Below are 13,503 nucleotides of genomic sequence, written 5' to 3'. Positions count from 1 at the left end.
ATTATTCCATTCCTTCAATGTGGGGAGACAGCTCAGAGATCAAAGGCACCTGCAAAAAAATGACAACCCTTAAGAATTACTGGAGTTGGTCCATGTTTCAGAAGATTTCTCCTTTTCGTGAGAAGAAAAAAACACACTGCTTAAAGACCAATGCATCTGTTATAAACTACTCAGAAATGGCACTTTACTGTGTTTTCTCCCCCTCAAAAAAAATCTTACTTCTTTTTTTGATGATGCAAATGTTCTAGCAAGCTCCAACCAGTTGGAATGTTTCCCACTGTGGATTTCCTGCAGGATAACAACACGCTACTTGTACATTTTCCACCACACTTTTCTGCACTGAGGTATGTGTCAATCACATTAAGTCATAAAGCCAGTTTTTCAAATACACATTACAACCACAAGCCAGGGTATGGATATGTAACGGAAAAACCAGAGTCATGATTTTTCCCACTTAAATTGCCTAGGTGCAATAAAACCATGGCTCCAGCGACTCCTCCCAGTAAGATGGTTTTGGGCTTCAAATAGGACTCCTGTCAGGTTTATCTATGGTGGGAATAAAATGACTTTGACAGAGGGACAATATCCTCTGAAGGGAAAAGCAATGGACCATATGTGGTGACTGAATGCTCAATCTAGTACTCATTATAATCCTCCCGTGTCACATCGCTGATGTGATTTATTTACATGTGGAGGGAGGCATATTTCAGGCATATCCTGCTTTTACACCGAGCCAGCCAACTGTCTAAAACTCCTAACGTTTACTTAAATAAAAAAACAATTTGGTTTTGATCGAAGCAAATGTATATGTTCTCCTGCCAGATTTTTTATCCCATTTTCAAGAAGAAGAATAAGAAGAGACAAGAAACGGGGTCAGTGACACACCCTGTACATGAGTCCTGACCTCTATTTTAAGGGCAAATGGGAACAGTGCTGTGAGGTTCTGCATTAGAAATAAATGGGTTTTGCAGCGGATCCACACACGATGCGACGGACCAGACCCCACCAGACCAACCCCCCCCCCCCATCACCCCCTATCACCCCCACCCCCAATCCTGGGCACACACGTGAGAGCCACTCGGCTCCATTCGTCTTCATTAGACTCGCGCTTGACCCGCTTCTCCACATCTCCGTCATGCCCGAGCTCTTCGGGGAGCCGCGCGCGTGTATCCTTAGCGCTGTTAGCCTAGATCTCCACAGAGCGCCAGCTAGCGCCCGCGCCGCAATTGCAGGTTTAGACAATCACGACTGGGATGTCGGCATGTTGAGATTGAAACAGAGCTATAGTCTAGTGGCCGACACAGTGGGTGCTGGATAACAGGAGAACATTCCAGTTAAGTCCTGGAGTCGAAGGGGAAAGGGGTGAAAAAAAGGAGAGATTCTACCTGTCATTCTGCCATCAGCCAATTTATTGTGAGATAGATCGTGCTAGATTTACTGGACACGTAGGAAGAATTAATCTCTCCATTCATCGCTGCTGAAGAGATCGACCCAATTAGCTTGCAGGATTGGCTGTCAGCTCTTGAGGTTTTGCATTTCTCTGATCAGGAGGAGCCGCAAGACATGCTTCCCACTGGCCCTGATAAAAAAAAGAGCAGATGGAAGCGATGCAGGTTTTTGCCCAGCGTGATCATCATGTCTTTTACCTAAATCTGCAACGTCTGGATATCCATCCTTGCAGTTTGGTGTGACTTGATTGACTACAGCACAGAGGCTGCCCTTGGATAGTTCTCCTGCACTTAGTAATTGAGTGGGGCTTTAATTTCACTGCCGTTTTTCTGCTGATAACTACAAGTGTCTCCTTTAATGTATTATTCCTTTTTATGGGCTTCACACAAGAGCTGAATGCTCAGTGGCCGAAAAAGGAAAGAAAAAAAAGATTCCACGGCATTCATCACTGCTCGAAGGCATTCCAATCCCAATGATTTCAGATGATCACTTATAATCGTTCCGGTAACCAAGGGCCACGTTAGATCAGGGGACACTCATAGTGGTCAATGTAGAGCTGTCAGGGACAAAACTGCACGACACATCAGATCAGATAGTCCACGGTCGACAGCGTTTTCTTCCCAGGGTTCACAGCGTATGACTGTCCATCAATCTGTCGACTTATTTGTGTAATCAGTCAGTCACTTCAGCGAGAGCTTGAGCTCAATCGGCGTCGGCCTAATTGAAGCCCTCATTATCAGCTGCCCCTGGAAACGGGCTAAGAAACCAGGACTAATGTTGTCTCTCACTCCCCCTGTCCACACGTGTGCACCAAGAGCAACAGTTCAAAATGGCAGACCTGTCTTCGAGGGACATCCCATCACCGGCGATGACAAAACAGATCATTCTTGTCACGTCAAAGGGATAAGGAGACAGAAATCAATGAACCGGTTTCCAATGTGCCGGAATTAGAAGCAAACAGGAGTGACCCAATTTAAGTAGTCACAACTAGTCAGACCACCCCTTTCCATTTTTGGCATAATCACCGCATTATAACCTATTTTAATCCAGGTTGTTTGCATTAACATGCATGAGTGGAATCAAATACAGTGCTATTACCTCCACTGTACAAAGATAAACATCATAAACGCACTCATAAAGTCCCCGCATGCCATGTAATCCCACACGGGTAATTTTGAAATGAATATTCTGGCTTTTGGGGGTGGGTTCTTTGCCAACAACAGCAGTAGTAGCATCAACGAAAAAACCACACAAGTCTCCCATGCACTGCTGCAATTTTGGAAATGCTTCCATTCAGATCTCATTTAAGTTTCTATGAAATAAGATAGGAGCCCTTTTTATGTTCCAAAATGTTTAACTAATGCTTTGGGGCACCATTTGTCATTATTATGCAGCATGGTCACCTAACACTTAAAACAAGATCCTTCTAGATTTTAATTAAGTACTGAGGCACCTCCCAAGGGGGGCCGTTTGGCAAAGAAAGCCACTTTGATTTATGTAGTACTTTGTTGTTGCTTCTTGAGGCTTGCCTGTTGTGCAGAGCCTAATGTTGAAAATATGGATAAACCAATTGTTCTTATTTGTTAATTAACTCCTGCAATATTTCCCCAAAGTAAGAAAGCAAGAATGCTGTTGTTACCAATCTCCTGTACAGTTAAACAGAAAAATGCTTTACATGACTGTTGGGAAATGACTCATAGGAGTGCAAGTGAACGCCGTTCGGAAAAGCAGTAGCAGCAATCATACGGAACTGATTGGCTTTTAAAACACTAATTAGCTCTCAACCTTCGTGGCCACCCAACTGGATCAGCCTACTGTGAGAATACAGACTAATGAATTAGTCAAAACATCATGTACACTTTAGATTCCCACTGCCCTGTGTCATGATCCCACAAAGCAAACATATTCGACCAAATTACAAAGAGAACTGAAGCATTCTGATGAGCGTTCCAATCAATCTAAAAGACAATGCCCAATAAAAGATGTACAGTACTGTATAAAGGCAAAAGGGTTCAAAGATTCTGCCCATGATAACACTGTAATAATGATGGTATGACTTCCAAGTCACATTCATTCCCCTCATTAGATGTTTCTTATGGATGATAGTCTACAGCCACCTCCCCCCATGCGATATACACAAGTAATGTAGAAAGGCTAATACTAGCTATTCTTCACTGTTCTGGCAAATGCACCAACTTGATAGCTTTTCGTCCGCCACAGAAGCACTATGTCTTCATTTCATTTGTTCTAACTACTTCCCAGACAAAAAAAAATGCACAAAGATAAAGTGCAGATAATAACTTAATTGACTCCATCATTACAGAGTATACAGATGAATAAGCTTTATTCTAATTTATGACATGAGCCAGAATAGATCGTCATTGAGACAATTATGAAAATAAGGCATCAGAGTTAGCATCCCTCACCACGCTCTCTCTCTCTCTCACTCTCTCTCACACACACACACTCTCACTCTCTCTCTCTCCCTCTCACTCTATTCTGTCATCTCTGCATGTCAGTTCATCAGCAGTGCGCTTACTTCTATTAAGATTGAAAGTATTACTATTCAGATTAGTTTCACTTTATGACAATTACACGGGCTGAATCGGGCTGTTTGAGGAGAGATTTAGACCTTGGCGAATGCCTGAATAAACAGCGTTGTTTCACTCCCTCTGTGACTGAACATCTGGGCCAAGATAACAGGAGGGGATGAATGCCTTCATGACGGTAGTTTATTAGGGCGGACATGCCGCGTAAATGGCTCTAAAACAATACCCCATTGAGCGGCAGGAGCCTTGGACCTAACGTCGAGCACATGATCCAAGCTACTGTCCAAGGATTACAGACGGACTGCTGTGTGCAACACCACTACATGAGGTGACCTCTGCAGCACGAGGCTAGAGATCTCAAAGCACAGCCAAGATGTTTGTCTGACATGGTGCAGAGCTTTCACCTTTGGCTCTGACTTTGAGGAGTATTAAGGCAATGCAGCACAAGCACTGAGATATCCTACCCTCAGAGAGGGATGGAGAGAGAGAGAGAGAGAGAGAGAGAGAGAGAGATCAGGGGGAAAATATACTAAAATAAATATTTCCCTGTTCAAAGGTGCGCACTTCCAATTCTAAAAGAGGCAGAGGAGGTGACTGATCTTCCTACAAAGGGAAAGCATAAGACACTTCAAAGGCCAGTCTAAACTTTACCACCCCACCCCCAAAGCTAAGAGGTTGTCTCTGTACACACAATGTCCCCTAACACCTGCGAAACTGAAACGCACTGCAGCTTCCAGTACCTTACAGTCTTCCTAACCTCATGCCGGGAGGCAGAGGGAATCTTCCTGAAAACACGGCTGCGATAAGGGGGACTCGTTCCGATTAGCTCGTGTGACTTGTGAAGGTCAGAGCAGTCTGGCTGAATGGCCACAAGCTTTCATAAAACCATGCAGCGTATCATTATTTTCACAGTCTTTCATTATGGACGGTTAACCTTGGATAACTCTGAAGTAATGCTTTAATCAACTGCCTGTAATGTCTTTGATACAATGTAATCATTCTACCTCTCTCTTTCAGGAGAGCTTTCATGGGGGGGGGGGGGGGGTTGTGTTTTGCGAGGATATCAAAAGATGAAATATGGTGCAAGCAGAGCAAATGGTCACTGTTGATTGACAGGAAATTCACATCAGTTTTATAGTAAGGGATATCAAAGCACTTGTTACAGGAAATCTCCCACCAAATATCCTATAAAAGAATATCCATCTCCATCTGTAGTGGTCTGTAACCGCAGACATTCTGTAATGCAACAGAATACACTTATTCTGATACTGAATATAGGACAGTCAGAATCCTGCGCTTAACTGTAGATCCGGCAAAAGTCTCTACATGGAGAATTACTGAAACCCACAGTCCCTGCCTCCCTCTGATATCACCAACAAAGTGGCGCCATGTCCTGAATACCAGTCGAATAAAAAACGGCGGACCTGATCATTCACTCTGACACTCAGACCATTGTAAGTGGAAAATAGACAGCCGAACGACAACACCCCAAATCAACACGTTGCTTGCTTATTGCTTTCATCATTTCAGCAAACAACCGAGGGGCGGTCACCTCCAAAGCCCACCTGAATGGCCTCAAATCAAGAGCGGATGAATGAAAGAGGAGTGGAGCCAACTACAGGGTGACTTTCTGCGTCTCCTCCCTCGACATCAATACGGCATTGAGAGAGAGAGGGAGAGAGAGAGAGAGAGAAAGAGAGAGAGAGAGAGAGAGAGAGCAGATGGAAGCCAGCTGCAATGTGGCTCTAATTGGGCCTTTATTAGAACATCCTAAACGTAACATTCAATTACATCCAGAGGGAAAGGGCGGGCTCACTCACTCACTCCTTTTTTTGTTGAAGATACTTTTGAGGCCAGTAAAAATCACATCAGCAATGAAGCAATCACTGGACAATTTTTGGAAACTGTCTACAAAGCAACCACTCCACGGTTTTAATGTGCGTATGAAATAAATATCAGAGTCGGGCCCGGTATGAGAGAAACCATATGTCTCCGGGCCGAGAGACAAGAGCTGTGCAACTTTTTATCCTCTCTCTCTTTCCCTCTGTTGATTTTACGTTTTTTGAATGTCTTGTCTATATTTTTGCTCACTAATGAAAATAATCTATAAATGGAGCCCAAAACAATGTGCTATCGAATCTAAAATTACTGGCAGTGGACTGAAAATGAATACTCTGAGCTACTTTTCTGCGGGATGAATGGAAAATGTCATCCAATGCTAAATGTACATTCAATATTAAGGTTGTGGTACCCATGAGGACATGCTTTGGTCTTCCAGTACCTCTTCTGTAACATCACAGCTCTCCATGTATTTACCCAAGTCACCTAGAGTTGATTTAGATAATTTGATCCCACTCTTGCCAGCAGTTGAGGCCAAGCCAGGCTTAAAGTGAGCAACTACAACACTGTTTACTTTCTTAAAAGATCAAACTTCCTTGTCAGACAGATCAGCGTTTGTGGTTCAAACAAATGGGCTTCAAGGGAGAACATATTGTAAACAAAATACGGCTCAAGTCCAAACGTCTTCGTACAGCGCGGCATAAAGCTAAAAGTCTCTCTTAATGACACAGTATTATAGCTACAAGCTGGGGAGCCGAAAGCAACGGCAGCAGCCTCAGTGAGAAAGATCTACCACTTAATTTAACATAAATTATGTCGAATTACAATCCTGGGGAAAACAAAGGACCTCAGTCTTATCAGCCTAATGCACTTCTATAAAAGATCCAATTAAAATCTGGCACAGTGTGATGGTGCTTTTCCCATTTATATTAGCTTTTGTGAAGACTATTAAACTTTATTTATTGGGCGAGGATGACTTTGAATGCCATGGTGTTAATTCTTTAGTGGTACAGGATTAGCAGATTTTTGAACCATGCACTGCGCTGTTGCTTTAGAGAATATTATGATCTTTGAGGTGGAAATATGTGTATGTGTGTGTGTGGGGGGGGGAGGGGGGGCAAATCTATAATATCTTTAGGCTGTGACCTTTCAAACCAATAGTGAACACACATGGTTGTCCAATTTCCATAACACTGACTCCAGCTGGAATGCTCCACCTCCCAGATAGGCAAATCTGTGTGATGGGCTGGAGAAGGGATGATAAACATGAAACAGGAGCTGTTTACTAATGGCCAAGTGCCTTTAAATAATGAGCTTTTTTTTCTCCCCCTGTTCCTGGTCCACCAACAGCGAGGTGATTTAACCATAAAGTAGCACTGTTATTGAGGAACAGTATGGTGTTGCTGCTGTGGTTCATTTCAATATGCCCTCTATTTGAACATTCAAATAAGCCTTATATTTACTCCCATTATCTGGGCTCTTTGCTCAGTGAGCCTTATGAATATTTGCACACCTGCTGCCATTGTCACTCCCTAAAGGACAACCTGGTGGCACAAAGCATTATGGGAATGTGTGCCTCAGCCACAGCCAGCCCCCTAACAAAGAACTAATGAAATAATCACCACAGTATGATTCTCTTTCATCTGACATGTAATATGTGAGACCCTCCATATTTCCCTGTTGAATGCTGCACGCAAATGAAAGCTGATTATGCACTGGGGTCAGCGGTCTGCCCATTTGCAAATGAATACCAAAACAGTGAGTAATGACTATAGCTTGGGCGAAGGAAAAGGCTGTTCACGACGTCGGCAGTACGGGTCACAAGCATAGCTGAGGTGAAAGAAAAGATCTAGATGCCAATAACGGCAAGACAACATTTGGCTCTTGGGTTTCAGAAGGAAAATATTTCCCCCCTGTGTGCTGAGTGAGGGTTTGGGGCAAATTTGGGTTTGCAACCCGGGGGCTGGGAAGGGTTTCCATTATCATGGCTTTGTCTTAACGAAAGCTCTTAAATCTCAGGTTACTTCCTGTTGAGAACAATAAAATTCTACTTTCTCAGGCCATTAAGACTTTAATGAAAGCAGAGCCTAGTGTAACGGAGTTGCCAAAAAAAAAACATTTCAGTTAACCATTTTGTTGTAGAGTTCAATTAACTCAACATGTGTTTAGAAATATGTGCAGGTCTTGAAACACTGCCTAACATATGGCAATAATGTGATTGCTATACCAGGTGTAACTGTATCTTAAAGCAAAGAAACATGAAGGTCACTTATGAAAGAGAGAGAGAGAGAGAGAGAGAGAGAATCCAATTGTAATTTAATATATTTATGGAAACTAGGACAGTAGTTTGTCAAATCATAGCAATCGCCAAGCTTACGTATTTCTTTCTGTATCTAAGGATGGAATACCTTGGGTGTCAAATAGAATTTATCAATAGATGTATAGCCCTTCCAAATGAAAGAGGCACAGTGCAATACTGCTAATACCAGTGGCATTGCCAATCCATGTGTAGAGAGAACTCAGTCTATTTTTGTTTCACATGTTCACAAGGAGAGATTGCATGGTGACTATTTCAGCTGTTCCAGATGAATGTTTCTTGTCTTTCATGCTCTTGTCTCTAACACACACACAGATGTGTTAGAGTGGTATAATAAATAGAGGACTGCAGAACTGATGGTGTGTCATGATAAATGGCTGTAATACGACACCTAGCCTGACACCGATTCTTCAGCACTACAGTCGCCTTATCTAAACTGCAGTCACACGTGTTGGCACCATGCACTGTACTGCAGGAGGCTTGTCAGAAGATTCCAGAAGATATCATAACATGGGTTTCCACATGTCTCCAAATTCTCTTTTTACGCTGTTTAGGCCTCTGGGATGTTGTTTGAGGAAAAGACGACGCCTATTCAATTTATGGCCTGCCATGAGATTAAACATGCTCTTTATGAGATCTGATCAAGCTAATGGGCTGTGTCAGCTCAAGATTTACATATTCAGCAGCATCCCTGATCCACATTATCGAGATTACACCGAGGGGCCATATCACCGCTTCTCAACAGTGGAGGGGGGGAGACAATTTGTTTTGGCAAGTGCATTTACATGTGTGTCACTATATTTAGAGGTATACTGGTATCTTTTAGTAATGTTCTAAAAATGATCATTCAGGGATGGATACACACGTTGGCAGCTATGCTATGGGGTAGTTTGTTGTTAGATTTATTAATACAACTGCTGCATGCGAAATGGCCTTGGTCATCTACAACCACAGGAGGATTAAGTATCATCTACCAATTTGTTCAGCATAACATCTCTCATGGCCTGTCGGTAAAATAAGCCTGCTTGGCTTCAGCTGTTTCAGGGAAGACTGAGTCCTTTGTCCTGAGGGGTACAATCACATTAGAACACAAGTTGATCTTACAAGACAAAAAAAATGGATCAATACGAACAACGGCAGAAGCAACTTCATTGGATTTTATTTCAGTGCTTTTTGCGCAGATGTGGTGGACTGCAGCAGTATCATGCCAGCGTTTATCAGTGTGTGATTCGATATGAAGGTCAGCTTAGTGGACTGTGTGTACTGCAGATCCAGTGAAAACAGACCCCACTCCGGGTGTCACGGCCACAAGTCTTGATGTCAACAATTTCTATATCTGTTCATCTTTATGGAACATGATACCGCTGATGACATGAAGGCCGAAAAACATTATACAATAGCTGGGCTTTCAAAAAAAAAAAAACAACAAGTGCTGTCTGCTCAAAAATAGGAACCCATTTCATGATTAATCAGCCCCTGCATCTGGTGTACTCTCTTGTTGTTTATGAAAGCCTGAAATGTCATTTCAGTCCTGCAAGTATCCCATTGTTCCTTTGCTTCAGGGCCACCAATATCTTTACACCATTACAAAGGCAAATATACACTATCACTCAAGTGTCTGAGCACGGCTCCCATGGCAACGTCACTGCTGTTGTTCAAGGGTTGTCAAGGAAGCTCTTCCTTCACAGGAAAAAGAAGCTAAGGGGTGTGGTCAAAGAATAAGGAAAATAACACTAATGAGTGTGAAAAATACATGTTTGGTGGCACACACATCTGTGTTTTGTAAGTTCTGCTTGACTAGAAGTGTAACCTAACATAGTTGAAAGGCTGGAAAACCAGAAAGGGCTGTAAGGAGTTCACCTTTTTTTCCAATGAGAAAGCACGTTTAATAAATATGATGAAACAGTCTTCATACAAGGGGTGATTCAAAAGGTTCAGAGCATACAAAACAGGTATTCATTTCCACCATGGAAAAAAAAGGGCTTCAGCAAGGAGCTTTGGTTTCATCAATCAGGCCTCAAAAATAACTAAGTAAGCAGCTTCTCAAGGTACCTCCATTTAAAGTTGTGTTTGGATATGTTTAGAATGTGTGTGATGAAATGGCACCAGCTGCGTACACTGTCGACATTGCACATGCAGCTCAGTGTTTGGAGAGGACTTTAACCCTTTCAATTCTCATCTCACAAAAGGAATGAGAAGACCAAGTAGGCCTAGAACAACGGGTGAATGGGGGGGAAGGTGGAAGAAGAAGAAGGGAATTGGGGGTTTGGATAGAGGGGGTATGTATGCACTGTGAGTTTTGCCTGGGGTGGGTTTACAGTGGAAGAGGCTGTAATTTAACATCTCTGATGTCTCCTCCGCATTTCCTTTTAGCTTTGTTTTCCATGCTGAGGCGTGAAACAATGCCAACCAAAGTCCTCACAATCAAGCTTTTGTCTGTGCCAGAGCAGCGTATACAGGGGGCCCCTCTGACATCTCTTGATAACCACAGCTGCTTGCTCCATCCTTGCATGTTACACTATCCACAAATCTCCCAACAATGGAGGGGGCTGGATTGTTTTACTTTAACAGTTGGTACAGCTCCACATTGACATCAAGTACGTTTTTTAATATCTTTTTTTTTTTTTTTTTGCCTGCTTTATTTATTTGGTCTACTCTAACCCAGTGAAAGCAAAGGAAATTAGTGCATGCACTGTGCAGAATTTCAGAGGCAATTTGTCATATTTTTACAGGCACCATCTGCTCTGATAAATCCTCCATGGTACACACTTTCTGACACAAAGTCCAAAGAGGTTGTCATGGAGAAAACTCCACAAAGAGAATCATCTATGCTTGTGTAACTAAATGACGGTGATCATTAGAGAGAGAGGGAGAGAGAGAGAGAGAGAGAGAAAGAGAGAGAGAGAGAGAGAGAGAGAGAGATGACTTTCCACCTGCTAATTTGTCTCATACTGGCTTTTGACTGACTGAACTGGAGTTTTAAAAAATTAGTTATCAAAATATTGATGTGTTTGCGCATATGTCTTTTAACAGTCTAACTCACATGCAAAGCATCTTCATAAATGAGTAGAGTGCACTGCAGTTCACTAACTAAAGATACAAGCAAGTGGTCTGGGTAAACTAATGGAGTCTTTAATAGCTCTTGGACAACTATCTTGATTGAATCCTGCCTCGACTGATTCAGCAGTGCAGCACTTAAGAGTATCTCAAACTGAAGAAAATAAATGTGCCTGTTCATGTGAAAGGGCCAGTCGATGCAGCAAGAAAAGTCTAAGCTTTCTAAACCTTTCACTAGTATTTGAACTGAACTGTTTTAAGAAAATATACAAGTGCCATTTGGTGGATCCAAACTATACACGTTCAAAATAAGTAATGTAACATATACATTATTTTATCCCAGTGAGGTGAGGTAATTTAACATCAACCCATGGCACGACCAGGATAATATGGGCAAGTATTCCTTTAAGTATCTCAGAAGTGAAGCTATTCTCTTGTAAATTTCTCTGACTACAACCACATGTTCTCTGTATAAACCAAAGAGCCAGTAAAAACCACAGCCATTACGCAGATAAATTGAGTTCTGGTAGAATGTAAGACTGCGCACAATTAAAATAAAAAAAAAACACCAAACTAATCACTGAATGAAAGGGGTTTTCTGTTTGAATGCTCCTGAACATTGCTCTTTTTGTGTTGTGGCCTGCGTAGAGAATAATGTAGAAGGACAGGCCTTTCTTACCTGAAATATAATTAGCTTTCATGTATCAGAATGAATGACCTCAGCTTGCTTAGAAGTTATAAAAATGAGCTAAACTAACATTTATTCAATGACTAGATCCAGAATGTAATAATATCCATACAAAGAAAGTCGATTTGACTTACAACCACATACGTTTATTTGCAGTTGGTATCCTTGGATGTAGAACCTCATTAAGTTTGAATTACTCGTTGTGACTGGATTTGCAACAAAATCTCAAATGTTTTGAAACGCTGACTGCACAGCTACTTTATTTTTCTGTCAAATAGTCTACATCATAGCCTTTAGGGAATGATGTAAGATTGTTTGTGATAAGCTCAACTGTTGGCATCCCAGTATAAGCATATCTGTCAGATAGACTCCATCTTGCATGGGAAAGACAACAAACGCACACAAAGACAATGCTAACTAGACACATAATGCGGGTAACTAATTGCTTTGGTTTGACTTCCTCACTGTCTTCATCCCTTTCAACCCCCCAAATCCCTTATGAGGCAGTAAGATTGATTAGACAGTTTGGGGTAATTAATGTAGTGGTCTCTGGAAGGTATGCTGATGATGTGATGACTCAACACGACCTTTTGATCAGTTTCAGTTGTGTTATGATTGAGCCCCCCCCCCCCTCCCCAACCACCATCACCACACACACACACACACACACACACACACACACACACACACATACAAACACACAGCACACCATTTATATGTGCTAACTCAACACATACCCTGAGAGAATCTGAACTGTTTTTACATCAGACACACTGTGGACAGATTTGAGATCACATGCAGGCTGAAAGTATATTGGCACAATACATGTTTGAAACATGAGGTCAGGCATATATTAACTAGGCTATATAATGATGACACAAATTGATTTATGATTATTTTTAAGAGATCTGACGGCTATGACGAGTGAATTCAGATTTGCATGCATATGCCAACATAAACATAAATGTTCACATTGAGATACTCGAAGAAACAAACTTGTTTACGACTCACAAAAGCTTTACACATGGCCTCATTATGCGAGCATAATAAAACCATTATAACTTCCACATTACCACATAGTTGAATAACTTTTACAAACCCGTAAGGGATATGACTAATACATAATGTATCAGGAAACAAAGAACAATAAACCAGAATGACAGACATGATCAACTAATTCGGTATAAATAGGCTACTGAAGATAGCAAGTGGTGTGTTTCACTGATAACAGAGACTTTTTACATGGGGTTTGACATCTTACTAGCATATCAACCGAGCAGGTTCTAGAGGCAATGGCCTGCACAGGCAACTCGTGTGCACTCATTTATGCCTATTACAATTTCACATTGAAAATGGCATGTGACGCTGCCGACAAGTGCAAGCGAATCCAACAAAGTATCGAACTGCTGGCGCGAAGTTACTGCATATTGTTCATCTGTAAACTTCATCGAGTTTAACACTATTCTAATATACTTTAACGGCAAGACTATTGCTAATTATTATAACGTGTTTATAAGTAATTACCATTGACGAAGAACATCGTTATTTAGTCTACACAGCCCTTTTATCAATCTTGTAATATGAGCTCTCCTATTGACAAGTCT

The 13,503-nt window shown here is 41.8% G+C and overlaps 1 protein-coding gene across 1 annotated transcript in view; it reads right to left on the bottom strand.

Annotated features, from left to right (window-relative positions):
• tox3 (TOX high mobility group box family member 3) overlaps positions 1 to 13,503 on the bottom strand; it is a 43,392-nt gene that overhangs the window by 28,467 nt on the left and 1,422 nt on the right. The window lies entirely within an intron of this gene.

This window comes from Sardina pilchardus, chromosome 11 (assembly GCF_963854185.1).
Source record: "Sardina pilchardus chromosome 11, fSarPil1.1, whole genome shotgun sequence".
Lineage (NCBI taxonomy): Eukaryota > Metazoa > Chordata > Actinopteri > Clupeiformes > Clupeidae > Sardina > Sardina pilchardus.
The sequence above is the reverse complement of the archived record's forward strand: the minus strand, read 5'-3'. Positions and strand labels throughout refer to the sequence as shown.